The sequence below is a fragment of the Centropristis striata genome, chromosome 17 (assembly GCF_030273125.1).
Source record: "Centropristis striata isolate RG_2023a ecotype Rhode Island chromosome 17, C.striata_1.0, whole genome shotgun sequence".
Lineage (NCBI taxonomy): Eukaryota > Metazoa > Chordata > Actinopteri > Perciformes > Serranidae > Centropristis > Centropristis striata.
In genome coordinates this window covers 17,043,331-17,060,608 of record NC_081533.1, presented here as the reverse complement: position 1 = coordinate 17,060,608, position 17,278 = coordinate 17,043,331, and the positions used below count along the sequence as shown (strand labels likewise).

The window sequence follows — 17,278 nt, the reverse complement described above, 5'->3', positions numbered from 1 at the left end:
GTAAAGATTATCGTAATTATCGATTAATCATTTTCTCTATAAAAATGTCCAAAAAAAAAACAGTGAAAAATGTCTCAAAGTCCAAGTTGATGTCTTTGTTTTCTTGTCTTTGTCTTGTTTTCTCAGTCCAAAAACAAAAAAAATCAGTTAAATGAGAAATAAAACAAAGAAAAGTATGAAATCTCAACATCTGAGTGGTTGAAACAGCATTTTATGCTATTTTTGCATGAAAAATTACTTTAAAGTAGTTTGTACTTTTCTTTTTTTCATCTTCATGATCGACAAATTGATTAGTCGTCTAATTGTTGCAACTTTATCTTGCAAAAACTTTTTTTTCTGACAAACAAAACACATTTCAGAGATATAATGATAACAACAAAAATAGTTCATCAGAGTTTAATTTAAGAGCTGATATCTAGACATTTTCTTAATAACCAAAATCATTATCAAGAAAATTACGGAAAATGTCTAGATATCAGCTCTTAAATGAAACTCTTATCATCTATTTTTGCTGTTATCATTATATTTGTCCAAACAAATGTACCTTTAGTTGTACCAGGCATTAAAATGAACAATATATTAGAGAAAACAAGGGTGGTCTGACATTTTTTCCATGACTGTATATATATTATAATATCTTTAGCCTAATTTCCTGTATGATTTCTACTCTGGGATACATGTTTTTGTTGCTGCTGTGACCTTTTGGACCTCCACCTCCACTTTCAGTGGAACAGCGAGGATATTTCTGTCTCTTTACATCTTTTTGGGTGTTTTTAACTGACAATTTTTCCAATATATTTCTGGAGGGGAAAGAATGTTTGGGGATGTTTTGTTAACTTGACCTGGAAATGTTTCTTCTATAGTACTTCCTGTTTTCACCGACCTTTTGTTAGATCCAACTGTACTCTGTGTGTGTGTGTGTGTCTCAGTGGGCAGCCATGAAAGAGGTAGGAGGACATTCTTCAGCTTTCGCATCATTTCCTGTTCTTTCCAAAGTTTCCCCCCTCTACTTCCTGTCCAGCTCGGACTTAATGCATTGCGGGAAATTTTTGTGAAAAGAAGCAGCTTGTGAAGACCAAACAGTTTATTTAAAGCTGCTGATGGAACAGGAAATGGCTCTTATCATGCAGGTGTGCATGGACGTGGTCTGTTTTTATAGATTAAACAAACAAGATATGTGTTACGTGTTAATTAGTGAGTTTTAACGGCGGCTTTTGTTGGCGAGCCAGGCTAGCAGTTTAGCAAGCTAGCTGGCTGCAAGCTTCATCTTTATCGTCGTATCGTACATTTCTAAATTGTTTCATCTAAACCTTACAATGCTAAACTGTTCCTTTAACCCTCTGAACATGTTTTCTTCAAAAGATCGCAAAAAATAAACCGTTTTTCGTAGAAAGAAACCGTAAAAACAGGCATTCTCATCGAAATTTAAACTTTCTGGGTCATAGGTTATGATTGTTTCTGTTGAAAAAAACAGCAAAAACGAAGCTGAAAACTGTGATATTTCTGTGAAATAACTGTATTCTACTTGTCTCATTTAAAACTTTGCCAAAAATATTTTTTGCGATTCGATTTAAACATTCCAAGGTGATAACGAATCAGACCTCTTTTTTTTTTTTTTAAAAAGACACCATTTATCGTAGAAAGAAACTGTAAAAACAGGCTTTATCAGCAGAATTTGAACTTTCCAAATGTCCTTGAACAGATCATAGGTAACGGAAATTTCCATTAGAAAATGTAACCAAAACAACGCTTGAAATTGTGATATTTCTGTCAAAATCACTTTATTCTACATGTCTCATTTAAAAAGTCACCAAAAATAAACCGTTAGTTAATAACTAGATCCTGTTAAAAACATTAAATTCTGCTCCTCAGCAACACTGTGAAGCCACGATTGATTCTGCTGAGATGAACGGTCACATGACAAATATTCACTGAAAATCTGTTTACACAGAGCTGAGAGGAGGGGACAGGAGAAGTTGCAAATATTCAAATAGTTCAATATGTACAGGATGTGGAGACCTTATTTTATTTTTTCCAATATTCATGACAATTTTGGGCACTTGGTAAAATGTTGTTTATATAAATTCCATTTTATTCTAATTTTTGATCCATTCAAAGACTCTCAGAAAGTTCAAATTTTGACTATCATGCCTGTTTTTGTCAGTTTTTTTTCTGATAAACGGTGTATGTCGGGGCATCTTATAAAGAAAACATACATTTAAAATCTGTTTGGGATGGTGGATGTTGAAGTACATTTAAATAAAATAACAGAAATGGTTCAACCAACAGCTGTGCTCTCCAAAGCAAGACTGTGATGTCCTAAAACATTAGAATGGATTTAAACGCAAAGAAAACATGGATTTAATTTAGAAATTGGAGCCAGGCTCAGACTTTTTGACCAGTAAACACTGGGTTTGGTCAGTTTAAAGTATAATTTATTAAGACATTTCTCTTTTTCTCTGTCTGTCTGTCTGTCTGTGCCTTTTACATCCAGCTGTTGTAAGCAGATGTGCAGCGCCCAGTGGGAAGAGAAATAACCCGAAATTACACCCTTGAGTTTGTTGAAGTCTCAAATTGGAGAGTAAAGCAGTCAGCCAGGTTATTCCTTAAAGATGCAGATTTCTCAGTTTCAGACACCTAACAAAACTGTTTTATTCCTCTGAAGCAGGGGTCTCAAACTCAAATTACCTGGGGGCCGCTGGAGGCTGTATCAGAATGACCAAAAACAGACAAATTACTAAAGAAAGACACAAAATGGCAGAAAAAATAACTAAATTACTTAAAAAAAGACACAAAATTACCAAAAAAGACACAAAATGACAAAAAAAGACACAAAATGACAAAAAAGACACAAAATTATCAAAAAAGACACAAAATTATCAAAAAAGCCACAAAATGACAAAAAAAGACACCAAATGACCCAAAAAAGACACAGAATTATTTAAAAAAGACACAAAATTATTTAAAAAAAACATAAAAAAGACACAAAATGACAGAAAAAAACTAAATTACTTAAAAAAGACACATAATTATTTTTTTAAAAGACACAAAATGACCAAAAATACACAAAATTACCAAAAAAGACACAAAATTATTAAAAAAAGACACAAAATTACCAAAAACACACAGATTAAATAAAAAATACACAAAATTATAAAAAAAACAACACAAAATTATTTAAAAAAGAGACACAAAATTACCAAAAAAAGACACAAAATTACCAAAAAAGTAATTAAAGGGACCTTCCACACACAACACAGTAAAGTGCCATTCATATCAAACTCACATTAAACTTTCATATCAAGGTGGGGGCCACAAAATATCGTCTGTTGTCTTTTGTCGAACCCAAACTTGAGCCGACCTTCAGTAGCCGTTTGTTTAATCTGTTCGACATCAATCTTTTTCTGTCACTTTCTACGAACGGTGAACAATCTCAGTTTGGAAGGAAACCTCAGTCAGATTCAGAAGCAAATCAAAACAAAAGCTGGGAAAAAGAAACGCAGTCAGATTAGAGGGCAGCACGGCAGGAAATCTCCCACAGACCGGAGTAACGTGGCAGCACCAAGGAGGAGTGAACACGAGGAAATTAAAAGGATAATTACAAGAGAGGCCGATATCAGGTTTGATGCTTTGACAGGGTAAACAGCGCTTCATGACCACGCTCTTTCATCCCAGCTCGCCTTTTTCATCTCTGCTGCACATTAACCAAACATTTATTTAGCCGAGGGGCTGGACGGGGAGGAGGAAGAGGAGATGAAAGAATGGAAACAGGGAAAGTAGGTGAAAGAGAGAAAGAGTTGGGGGAACTTAAGGTAAAATAAAAGGAAACAACAGGAATGGAACATTAGATTATTAGATTAGATGAGTCACTGGTTGTTGCCACATTATTGCTGATAACTCAAGAAAACTCAAGAAAAGTTTCTCACAAAAGTAAAACATTAAGTTATTTTATAGAGAATAAGAATACTGCTGTGGGTGGGAGCAGCAGCAAAATGGATTTTAGTTAGCTAAAAAAAGTTTTATCTGAAAATATCAACATCAGTTTAAGGCAGGGGGCTCAAACTCAAATTACCTGGGGGCCGCTGGAGGCTGTATCAAAATGACCAAAAAAAGACACAATATTACAAAAAAAAGACATTACCCAAAAAAAAGACACAAAATGACTGAAAAAACACTAAATTACTTTCAAAAAGACACAAAATGATCAAAAAAAGACACAAAATTACTAAAAAAAGACACAAAATTGCAGAAAAAATACACAAAAAAAGACACAAAATGACCAAAAAAAGACACTAAATGACTGAAAAAACACTAAATTACTTAAAAAAGACACAGAATTACCCAAAAAAGACACAAAATTACTAAAAAAGACACAAAAGTATTAGAAAAAGACACAAAATCACCAAAAAAGACATAAAATTACAAAAAGACGTAAAATTTCAAAAAAAAAAAAGACACAAAATGACAAAAAAAGACACAAAATGACTGAAAAAACACTAAATTACTTTTAAAAAAGACACATTTCTAAGAAAAAGACACAAAATGACAAAAAAAGACACAAATTGACTGAAAAAAAACACTAAATTACTAACAGTCATAATGACATAAATAATAAAAAAAAAGAAAAAGAAAAAAGCAACATTCAACGCAAGTTGAATGTCTCTGATTATTATTATTTTTTTTAAAACTGGAATGAAATTGGAATTTATTTTTCCAAGTGCCCACAAGTTTTATGAATAAAAAAAAAATGTGTCTCCACATGCGTTACATATTGAACTATTTATTTTTACAACCTCTACTTGCAGCCTGTCCTGTCCTCTCCTCTCAGCTCTGTGTAAATAGATTTTCAGTGAATATTTGTCACGTGACCGTTCGTCTTGGCAGAATCAATCATGGCTTCACAGTGTCGCTGAGGAGCAGAATTTAATGTTTTTAACAGGATCTAGTTATTACAAACGGTTTATTTTTGGCGACATTTTAAATGAGACATGTAGAATAAAGTGATTTTGACAGAAATATCACAATTTTAAGCTTCGTTCTGGCTACTTTTTCTAACAGAAAAAAAAAAACGACTGTCGGAAAGTTCAAATTTCAACAATAATGCCCGTTTTTAGAGTTTCCTTCTATGATAAATGGCGATCTTTTAAACATAACATACATTTAAACTCTATTATTCTCTAGTATTGTACAACAAGTATTGACCACCATACTCCCATATCTGTTTAATCCATTCCCATCATGTTTGGACCTTTTTTCCGATTTCAATATCCAGCCAAACTAAGATTGAGGCTTTTTCCTCCAACATATTCTTCTTAAATGTTGATCTGTCTCGGTTCCAGTCCTCAGTGTTGACCGGTGAGCTGCTTCAATTTCACAGTTTATTTGTTCTCGTTCATTTGAAACATTTGTTTTCATCTTTTTTCCTGGAAGAGTTCGTCTTCTGTGTGCACGCTGACTCGCTGAATCTTTTTGTTTTTTCCTGCTCTTTTCAGACTTTAAGAACACACACACACACACACACACACACACACACACACACACACACACACACACACACACACACACACATTCTTGTACTTCTACCTTTGTGAGGACCCTTATTGGAACAGTGAATTCCCTTGCAAGGTTATAATAGTTTTGGATTTATCATTATCATGTAACCTTTAACCCTTAAAACAAAGTCTGAAATATCAAAAAAGCCGAAATGTCCTCATTTTGCAAAAATGTCCTCACTCTGTTGGTTAAAAACGTGTCCTGGTCCTCACTATGTAGGAAGTACATGAACACACACACAGACACACACACACACACACACACACACACACACACACATTCATGTGAGTGTTTGGGAGTTTAACCGCAGACAGATTGATGGACACACAAACACACACACATCCCGTTGTTTAGATTTTTTGTACCACAGGGTCCCAGGAGACCGGGGCAAGACCGAGGTCTGCGGTGCCAAGAACCATGAAACACAATAGTCTGCCCCCCATCACTCCTTCCCAAACCGAACAATGGACATTCCTGGCATTCCTTAAGACCTCTTCCTCACATACACACATAAACACACACATGCATATATACACCATTCTGGGTCTTATTAGGATCCTGACTGTAAATGATTTTGGTTGTGACGCTGTTTGGGTTGATTTAGTGATATTGTGGGTAGAAAAGAAGAATGTGTGTTTCTGTGTTTTTGGTCGGGATGAACAGAAGAAAGGGTCAGCGGTGGCCTGAAGTGAGTTTCATGAGGTTGGCAGTTCAATCAGGGGGTTAAATAACTGGATTCAGTTAATTATTGACTAATTCCAAAAATGTATTCTTGCCTTAATGGACTCTTCCAGCTAATTATGTGATGCTGCTGAGAGTCAGTGCCTCCTTTCGGGATCCTTTAACCGTGATGGTATGAAGGGGAACAAAAACTAATTTAGCTCCTCAAGGAATTTTGCATTTAATAATCTCCCAGGGAGAAGGGAGGTTGACATGACTCAAACTGTAAGCGACATAACTTCCAGTTAAGCTAAATGGTCTTATAGATACAAAGAAGAGTCGACCATAAAGTTATGTGGAAAGTTATGTACGTTACGGTACGTTGACAAATTCACCAAAATCACCATTTACCATAAAAATAAACTGTATTATTGATGGAGTTTGAACTCTGGACTTGACTATTATTTGATTTGACATCTTATAGGTGGAATGGTTTGGGTACTGGGAAGTTTATGTACCTTAAAACATTTACTTCTCTTGGAAAAAATGGTAAAGGTAGATGGACCTACACTTATATAGCGCTTTTCTAGCCGATTTGCGACCACTCAAAGCTGCTTACACTACAGACTACGCTCATTCACCCATTCACCCACACATTCATGCTGGTGGCAGAGGCCATAAATGGTGCCACCTGCCACCATTGGGAATTCATTCTCACACTGATGAACGCAGCGTTGCGAGCAATTTGGGGTTCAGTATCTTGCTCAAGGATACTGACTTAGGCTGCCATGGTCGGGGATCGAACCACCAACCCTCCGATCGGTGGGTAACCCGCTCTACCCACTGACCCACAGCTGCCCGCAAAAAAGTCTCTTTGTGCCTCATAGACAGACCCAATGAAGTTCTAATTGTTTGGCGATGCCCTCGGGGTCTTTTTAGCAAACATTTAGCAAAACATTTTAGCAAAAAGTTGCCTATAGACATAAAACCCCTTTCATCGTGCGGTCCAGCAAATGTCCCGCTATATGCCTGAAAGATCTGTGCCGGCTTTTCGTCTTAGGGCGTTCAACAGTGATTGTTGGACCAAGTGGGAGGTGTGTGTTAGAAGTCACGTGTCCCGTTCATAGTGGTCCCACTTCCAGCAGTCCCACCAGTATTCCGGCTCTGTGACTTCCTCTGGAGGCGGAACATTGGTGGGATCATTTGATCCCGGCATCCCGCTTCGGGCATGTCCATAGTGGAGGCGAGACATTACAGAGCCGTAAATGTCCCGGCATGAAACGGCTCTATGAAAGGGGCTATACTCTGCAGACAGAGAGCAACATAAGCAATAAGCAAAGTCTTGTTTCGGGCGACTCAATGTAGGTCCAATATTTAATCTCGCTTTAGCTCGGTTTTGGTCTCCACCAGCTGGTTTCTGACTGTGTCTGTCTGCTGTTTGGTGCTAAGGAGGAAGCAAACCGTGAGTTTATTAGAGTTTAATATTTGAAAAAAATAGCATTAAAACCAAAAATAATATACAACTTCCTCCAAATTCTCACCCCGACTACTTTTATTCATCAATTTTCCTTCAATAGTTCCAGTTATAGGTATCAATTTTACCTGATGAGTTATACTTTTTATACTCTGTTTTTCTGTATTCTGTTTTTTTTTATTGATTATTTTCTTTTTATCAAGAAAAATAGCTGGCTCCAACCTCTCAAATGAGCAAATTTTCAGCTTTTCTTTGTCTTATATGGAAATAATGACCTGAATAACTTTCAGTGGAGCACTAACTGGGCTGCAGGGCACCTGCGTGGGTCCTTTTTCATTATTTTTGGACATTTTAAAGACCAAAAGAGTTTTCCTTTAATCTGCAAAGTATTCAGCAGATTGATTGATAATGAAAGTAATCGTTAGTTGCAGCTCTAGTGCAGAGTGTGTGTTTAAACGTGTGTGTATGTGTGTGTGTGGGCGAGTTTGTCCGTGCTCTACGCGTGTGGTCTGCTACAGTTTATCTGTCTCCTCCGGCCTGGTTTTTATTAACTGGCCCATTAAACTCCGACTCCATGATACATGACACTGGCCTGACTCCACACACACACACACACGCACACACACACACACACACACACACACACACAAACACACGCACAAATTCCTTGAGGCCAACTTGGACATACACACACATGTTTAAAAGATGTTTCTGTGTTATGGAAGAAGAAGCAGGACATTAAAAGTGTCATCACACTAACTCAGTGCTGTCGAGAGAGAGAGAGAGGATATTCCCTTTAACCCTGTAACCTCACTCGCCCAGTTATTGATTATTTCATATAATTATATATTCCCATCAAAAGTTACCAGACCCCACATGCTTTTACTTTGCCTGACTAACAATATGAAACAAGGAAAAGCTGCAAAATCTTCAGCTTTTCTCGACAGGAAACAAGAAATATTTATTGTTTTACCTCATAAATGACTTAATTGGTTATCACAGTAGTCATATATATGTTATAATAAGTTTCACAGCTTTTATCCTGATTTTTCTCGCCTTTGGCTGATCACAGGTCATTTGATGGTGTTCCTATTGGCTGTACTACGGGTTCTATGTGCCTGATTCAATTGTGTAATATCCTGCAGAAAAAGTTGCAAATTTAACATTGGCAACATGTGACCACACTGCAAAGCAACCAGATCTAGAAAGACACTCTTATGAGAAAGAGTCTGAGTCTCCATGTCAGGGATGGGCAACTTAAATGCTGGATCTGGTCTATATGCATCAATAGTTGTGTTTCCATCAATTCATTATTTTGCACATTTGAAAGATTTGCGTGACAAAAGCTTGATGGAAACACATAAATTGGATAAAACTTTTGAAAAAGTGCTCACTTGAGGTGTTTTTGTCTTTTTCGAGAAATAGTTAATGCGCCAAATAGGAGACGGAAACGTCTTTTTCCGAATAAGTTCTGACAGCCAACATTTAACTCACATGACTGATTTCCGAGCTGGCATGAATGAACAATTACAAGTTGCCCAATTGAATTGAATTGTTCTTCTTCTACTGTTTACTGACAGATAAGCCTACAGCAACACATTACACTGCCATCTGCTGACCAAAGTATATTAATGCAGCTTTGTTTATTTGCTCTAAACCAGCTGATGAAACATCCCTAATTAACATTTTCTTTAATGCAACATTTCAAAATTTTGCTTCCAAATTTGATTCGACTGTAATGGAAACACGGCTACTTTGTCATTTTAAAGGGTTTACAAATATGCCTGAGCTCTTCTGGCAGCAAAGAGTCTTTTTTCCTTTTCCAGAAACCTGCCTCTCTCAGCTTTAGGAACCTCAACTTCAACTATTATTTCTGCCATTCAACTGCATTTCATACGTCATTTAATACATATAAGCTGTCTTTTCTACTTAACCTGATTGATGGAACAGCAACTAATTTGCATTCAAGTTTTTGGAACATTTTGGTAAAAAAGTCACTTAAAATGTTCTTGACAGCTGAATGAAGCAAATGGCAGTACTGATTACAGGCAAACACACACACACACACACACACACACACACACACACACACACACACACACAAACACACACGTAATGTTAGGGGACGGAGCAGTAACAAACAGCTCATTGTGCTGCCGATGCTAAAGTGGACTTCACCCTTCCTGCTATCGACCTCTGGTATGAGCCTAGTCTCACTGTACTGATTACCTGGTATGTCAAAACTGTGTGTGTGTGTCTGTCTGTGCATGTGTGTGTGGAAATGAGAGTCTACAGCATGGGTCTCAAACTCGCGGCCTGCGGGCCAATTGTGGCCCTCGTGACGATATTTTGTGGCCCCCACCTTGATATGAAAGTTTAATGTGAGTTTTATATGAATGGCACTTTACCGTGTTGTGTGTGGAAGGTCCCTTTAATTACTTTTCTTGGTAATTTTGTGTCTTTTTTCAATAGTTTTGTGTCTTTTTATGTAATTCTGTGTATTTTTTTTGGTCATTTTTCTTTTTTCAGTAATTTAGTTTTTTTCTGTCATTTTGTGTCTTTTTTGTCATTTTGTGTCTTTTTTGGTCATTTTGTGTCTTTTTTTCCTGTAATTTCGTGTCTTTTTTTGTCAATTTGTGTCTTTTTGGTCATTTTGTGTCTTTTTTTAATAGTTTTGTGTCTTTTTAAAATTAATTTTGTGTCTTTTTTTAATAATTTTGGGCCGTTTTTTGGTAATTTTGTTTCTTTTTTAAGTAATTTATTTTTTTCTGTCTTTTTGTGTCTTTTTTGTAATTTTGTCTTCTTTTGGTCATTCTGCCTCCAGCAGCCTCCAGGTAATTTGAGTTTGAGACCCCTGGTCTCCAGGTATGTGTGTGTTCATTTAAACAGTAAAAGCATGCCTAAAAGTGTGTTTGTGGCAGTCCTTCAGAAATCCATAATCAGGGTGATGAGGGTCCATAAGAGAGGCAAACAAACAGCAGACACACACACACACACACACACACACACACACACACAGACCCATAAAGCAAACAAATAGAAGCTGATTGCAGGCGAACACAAAGGGACAGAGGGGAGGAGGTGAGGTTGTTTAGGCTTTCTAGCGTAGTTAACCCTTCACCCTTTTGAAGGGAATGTGAGGAATCTGCTCACATGCATGCATGCAACACACACACACACACACACACACACACACGTTAACACACAGTCTGCAGGAGATATAAGTCTCCAGGAAATCCTTTGAAGCCCGCTGAGGCCTTCATGTTATTAAGCGTCTGCTGTTGTGCGGTTGGTTAAACTTCAACAGATTTAGAGTCGGACACTCACACCTCTGGATGTTTGCTCTGCGAGGTTCACGTCTGGTCAGAATAAGAGTCTATGGGACGGTGATACAGGCGTCACATGCAGGTTGCATCAGCTGCAGCTAATCAACGTAAAATCTGTGAGTCGGTCATATGACAAAACTCAACACTTTGCTGCTACCGTTCCTGTTTGGACAAACATGATAAAAATATTGAGTCGATGAGAAGCAGCTTCAGTCAATACTGCAGTTTGTTGTCGGACAAACCCTCTGAACCCTAAGCTGTTTTAGAGTGTTTTTATACATTTAACACAAGTCAGAAATGTCTTTTGTGCAGAATAACACAGTTATAATGATATAAATTATTAAAAAAGAGTTGAAAAAAGTTGAATTTCTCTGATAAATACCTTTTTTTTAATTGGAATGAAATGGAATTTTTATTAGCGTCAATATTGTTAAAAAAAAGAAATCTTGTCTCCATGTTATACATATTGAACTATTTTTATTTTAACAACATCTCCTGTCCTCTCCTCTCAGCTCTGTGTAAACAGCCTGCAGTTCTGTCTGATTTTCAGTGAATATTTGTCATGTGATTGTTCGTCTCAGCAGAATCAATCATGGCCTCACAGTATCTATTTTCTTTCTTTCTTTTTTTTTGTTGTTGTAGCATTTATTTTTATTTTTGCTCTAATTAGGTAGCATTAAATGGAGAGCTAACCGGTAATAACAGGAAATTGGTCAGACTCAACCTCAATTATTAACTGGGTCTCTTAAAACCTTTTTTGTTTAACCCTTGTTTGTTTGTTTTTTATTTTTATTTTTTTTAATTACATTTTTATTTTAATAGGTTATATTTTATTTTATTGTATTTGGTTTTGTTTATAATTATTTTAATTTAATTTTATATGTTTAATTATTTTTTTGTTTTGTTTATTTATTTTATTTTTAACTACATTTTCATTTTAATAGTTTATATTTTATTTTATTTTGTTCTTTATTATTTTAATTTAATTGTATATGTTTAATTACATTTTTATTTGTTTTATTTATTCATTCATTTATTTTCAGGAACATTGTATAAGTAACAAACATATCAGGCAATGAGAAGCCATCATTTTTATATATTTCCTAATATTAAACTGTATTTCATATATATTTTATGCACAAAAAAACTGTTTTCCTTTGAGTGCATCAAATTTTACTTCTTCTTTTACCTGCTCCCTGTGTCTGATTACTTCCTGTTAAATGTAGGGAAGGAAAAGTTATAACCAGCAGGTGATGCAGTTTTGGTTCTTTGACCTTTTGAGAGCGACAGTAAAGTTCTCAGTGGCGTGGAGGTGTAACGGTCAAATGCATAACTGTTTGATAATATGAAGGAACTCCAGCGATAAGGAGAGTGATAAAGTCACCTCTGCTGTCCATCCATCACCTCCGCTGATTGTTTACGTCTGTAACTCTCCGTCAGAGTCTCGTTTTCTCCTGCAGACCTCCCATCATCTCTCACATTCCCTCTTCTTTCACCACATTTTGTTTTTCTCGTCTCTTGGCCAAAACTAAAAAAGCCCCGTCGTCTGTCCAACAAGTCTCTGCTTTCTTTGCTCTTTCGATCTCTTTTTCATTCTCTGCAAACACACATGCACGATAACACACACACACACATATTCTTGTACTTCTATCTTTGTGAGGACCATCATTGTAACAGTGACTTGATAGATAGATGAAAGAGATTTCATATCAACCAAAAAGGTTTATGTATGAAAAAAGTTGACAAAGACGAAAACAAAGGACATTTTCACTATAATTTTAGTTAGTTTTAGTTCGTTTTGTAACCACAAAATACAGTTTCAGTTAGTTTTCGTTTTTTAAAAAGCTCCCGTTTTTATTTTTTATTTCATTTGCTTTAGTTTTAGTTTCGTTTTTTATTAGTATTAGTGTTTTGTAATGGGGTATTTGTTGGGTGGGAGACTAAAAGAGGTCACAGTAAATTTTGCCTTTATTTCCTTTGTCTTATCCATCTTCATTATGTATGAAAAAAGTTGACAAAGACGAAAACGAAGGACATTTTTACTATAATTTTAGTTGGTTTTGTTACAATACCACACTATGCAGTTTTACTTAATCATCACTATCATGTAGCCTTTAACCGGCCGAAATGTCCTCACTTTGCAAAAATGTCCTCACTCTGTTGGTTAACTACGTGTCGTGGTCCTCACTATGTAGGGAGTACAAGAACACACACACACACACACACACACACAAAGAGGAAGTACCTCTGCATTTTCTCCCCCCCCGTCAAACAATAACAGTGTGGAACTCTGGGTATTATTTTAGCAGCCGTCCACCACTTTATCTGCCCTGCACAATACTTCCTCTCCCACTGACTCACACATCCTGCCTGAGAGGGGGCGAGCGAGGCAGGGAGAGAATGAGATGGAGAGAGAGAGAGAGAGAGAGGGGTGGGAGAGAGAGAAATGCAGAGTGCAGGAGGGAGAAATAGCCATGTTTTGTCTTCCAGCGAGAGGAGCGAGGGAGGAGGAAGAGAGGAAAAGGAGGGAGAGGGGATGTGAGCATCGTTTCTCGGTTTTTCCCTCTTGGTCAAAGAGTTCCAACTGCTTTATTTCTTCAGATGGACATCAGAACTTGGACGCTTTCTACCGAGTTACAACCTGCTTCTTTCTTTTAACTGGACCTCAACCGGCTTGAGGACGATAGAAAAAAGTTGGGAAAAGTTTGGAAAAAAGTGACGAGGTGATACTTCTTGGAAAACTCGTAAGGAGAATTTTAAAAAGCGAGTCCTTTAGTAGACGCTCAACTCTTTGAACTTGAACTTGAGCGTCAGGGATGCTGGGACCTGAACTGGGACCAGTTTGACAGCGGATGCTCCAGCCTGCAGAGTCTGGTAGGTCTTATTTTGAGGTTCCACATCAGTTTAGGTGCAAAATCTTATCTTTTCCATGATTTCTTTTAGGGTTGTCGATACCGATACCATTTTCGATACCACAAGGATAAATACAAAGACCCCAAAATTTAAGATTTTTTAGAAAAAATGTTTAGATATTTTTATTAACAAGGAAAATGCAACATGTTAAAATTAACAGAACCACAGGTTAAATATTTATAATAAAAAACAGTTGTGCAAAAAGAAACTGCAACTCTGATAACAAGCTTCAGGTCTGAGGTAGTGCAAAAAATAATTAAATACAATAAACAATAACAATTAGAACAATATTTTGAGGCTGTATGGTTTAGCTGCTTAATAAGTTGTTGGATCGATACTTTTGAAAATGAGTATTGTATCCGGATACAACGTTTTAGTATGGATACTTTTTTGAGTATCGATACTTTTGACAACCATAATTTCTTTATTTGTGGAACTTTTTTAACACAACTCAGAGATGTCTTTTGTGCAGAATAACACAGTTATAATGATATAAATCATAACAAAAGAGTTGAAAAAAGTTGAATTTCTCTGATAAATACCTTTTTTTAATTGGAATGAAATGGAATTCATATATACAACATTTTTATTAGTGTCAATATTGTTTAAAAAATAAAATAAATCTTGTCTCCATGTTATACATATTGAACTATTTGCATTTTAACAACATCGCCTGTCCTCTCCTCTCAACTCTGTGTAAACAGCCTGCAGTTCTGTCTGATTTTCAGTGAATATTTGTCATGTGATCTTTCGTCAATATTGTTAAAAAAAACAGAAATCTTGTCTCCATGTCATACATATTGAACTATTTGTATTTTAAATACCAGATTTTGCATCTTTGACCACTCTTTTATCGTCCTGGAGACGGTTTGTTGAGCACATGACGCGTTTTCTCCACAAACCCAATTTTTGAATCACCCCCGTCTTGTTTCGAGTCCTTCCTGTCTTCTGGAAGTCATGCCTTTCTGCTCTTATCTGCGAGACTGTTCAGCAGAGTCCAAATCTATTTGTCCGGCTGCCCGTCTGGCATTCGTTCTGTACTGTATTGAGGCTGTGTGTGTGACTCAGATTATGCGCGTTGACCTTTGCGGTATCAGTCAGCTGTTGCAGTTTCTGTCCATTAAGTGGGACATTCCAACAGATCCTTTCATAGAGGCTCATTCAGAGCTGCAGGACGGAGAATTCATAATTTCTCAGCCTTTGACTGCTGTTTTCTTGTCATTTCTGTCTGTTTTTGCCTCCCTCTCCGCCACAATTACACTTTTTTTTTACACTTTTTATTACACTTTTTTCTCAGTTGTAGATGAACAGAAAATAACCCCGATTTTTATGTATGTATGTATGTATATATTATATGTATATGGGTTGTTGACAAATAGGCAGTAAAAAAGCATTTTTTTGTAAAACACCATTTTTGAATAAAATAAGCATATATTTATGGGGTGTGAAATCTGAAATTTGAGAAAATATAAGGGGTCAATAACTTTTTCAGTTCTTTCACAGTTTTTTTTAACAGTTTCACTGAACAGCGCCATAAATTTGTCCTATGGTGTGACGTTAAAAAAGAATAAGAAATGATTTTTCAAATATTATATAAATAAAATGAGAGAGATGTATCTTCATTGTTAAACACTTCTTTACATATAGTGTAATGTATGTAATATTAAATTATGAATAACACTATTTTTATCCCAAGAGTTGTTGGACTTTTTCAATAAATGCTATAAACGCAAGTCAAATTTTGCTGTCAAACTTTCAAAACTATATATATATACATATACATATACATATACATATACATATATATATATATATATGTATATGTATATGTATATGTATATGTATATAAAACACTTTTCCAAGTACCCACAAGAGTCATGAATATTGGGACAAAGAATTGGGTCTCCAGATGTTATACATGTTGAACTATTTACATTTTTTCAGCCTCTTCTTACAACCTCTCCTGTCCTCTCCTCTCAGCTCTGTGTAAACAGATTTTGACAAGCGACAAAGTGATTTTGACATAAATATAGAAACATTAAGCTTCATTTTTGGCTACTTTTTCTAACGGAAACTTTCATAACCGATGACCTGTTCAAAGAGTGTCAGAAAGTTACAATTTCGACAATATTGCTTGTTGTTACAGTTTCTTTCTACGACAGTTTGTGCATTTTTGCCGATTTTTAAAAGAAAACATACGTTAAGGGTGTGGTTGAAAGGGTTACCCTTAATTAATTAACTGTATCAAAGAATATTTACAATCATTAAACATTGTACATGCAGTGTATTAGATTGTCAACCTAAAGAATAAAATTTAAAGAAAATAAATAGCAATAGTACTGTATGTTCACTGTATTTTTTCTTTTATATTTTCTGTAAAAAAAAATCTTTCTATCAAGGCATATCGGAAGATACACTGCAAAAAAGGTGTGTGTAAAAACAAGATAAAACACTAAATCTGAGGGAAATGATCTGGCTGCATGGATTAATGCATTAATTCAGATTATTAAATCTAGAAATAAGCATGATGAACGCTTAAAATAAGAAATTAACTCTTAAAACAAGATAAATTATCTCACACTTCTAAATCTAGATTTTTTAAAATCTTGGTAAGAAACAAATAATTTGCAGTGTACACTGATAAGTACCATTAAAAGGACCATTTTGCCTCCCTCTTCTATCCCATTGCCACTATTACATGTTTTTTTTTTAATCTCAGTTGAATATAAACAGAAAATAACCCCCCTGAGAATAAATGTATAAATAGAAGCTTGCCATGTCTTGCTAACCTGATTGGATTTCCTGGTTGGTTACGGTCGCAGCAACACCACAACAGCAGCGATTTACTCATTATCTCGGTTCTAGCGTCAAAGACACGCTGTTACCTCTCGTATGCAGGCGAATTCTTTGAAAAAAATGATTCATGTGATTCCTATTTGTGTGTTGTTCCTGTTTTAAAGCAGGTAGCCAACTGGGTTAGAGTGTCAGAAGCAGGAAAGGGAGAGTTCTTGTGTTATTACCAGCTTGGACAGTCGATGGTGGCCTCGCTACCTCAAAGGGACAGTTGTACTTTGGTTTGTTTCCTGTTCCCTATAAATGAAAGAGCCACAGACTTTATGGAGCCTCTGTAGCTGTCAGTGAATGCAGCCCTGACAAAGGCTTTGGAAACCTTTTTTTTTTTTACACTTGACTCCCAAAGAAAGATTTTTAGCAGTGCATGAGGATCAGTCTTGTCTTTTTCTGGACCCCAAGCCCCAAGTTTTTTGCTTATTTTACTCATGTGGTTTTGTATTTCACTGCAATATATTAGTCCTGCAGCTCTATGGAATCAGCACAAGCATGGCTAGAAATG

General features: G+C 36.0%; 1 protein-coding gene across 2 annotated transcripts in view; it reads left to right on the top strand.

The window, feature by feature from the left end:
* The window catches only part of shroom4 (shroom family member 4), a 102,181-nt gene that overhangs the window by 49,231 nt on the left and 35,672 nt on the right, over positions 1-17,278 (top strand). The window contains exon 1 of one of the 2 annotated variants that reach the window (XM_059354303.1): positions 13,249-13,887. The exons of the other annotated variant lie outside the window; for it this stretch is intronic. The gene's annotated coding sequence lies outside the window, so the exon portion shown is untranslated. Of the gene's footprint in view, positions 1-13,248; positions 13,888-17,278 lie in introns of those variants that run through there. 2 annotated transcript variants of the gene reach the window in all.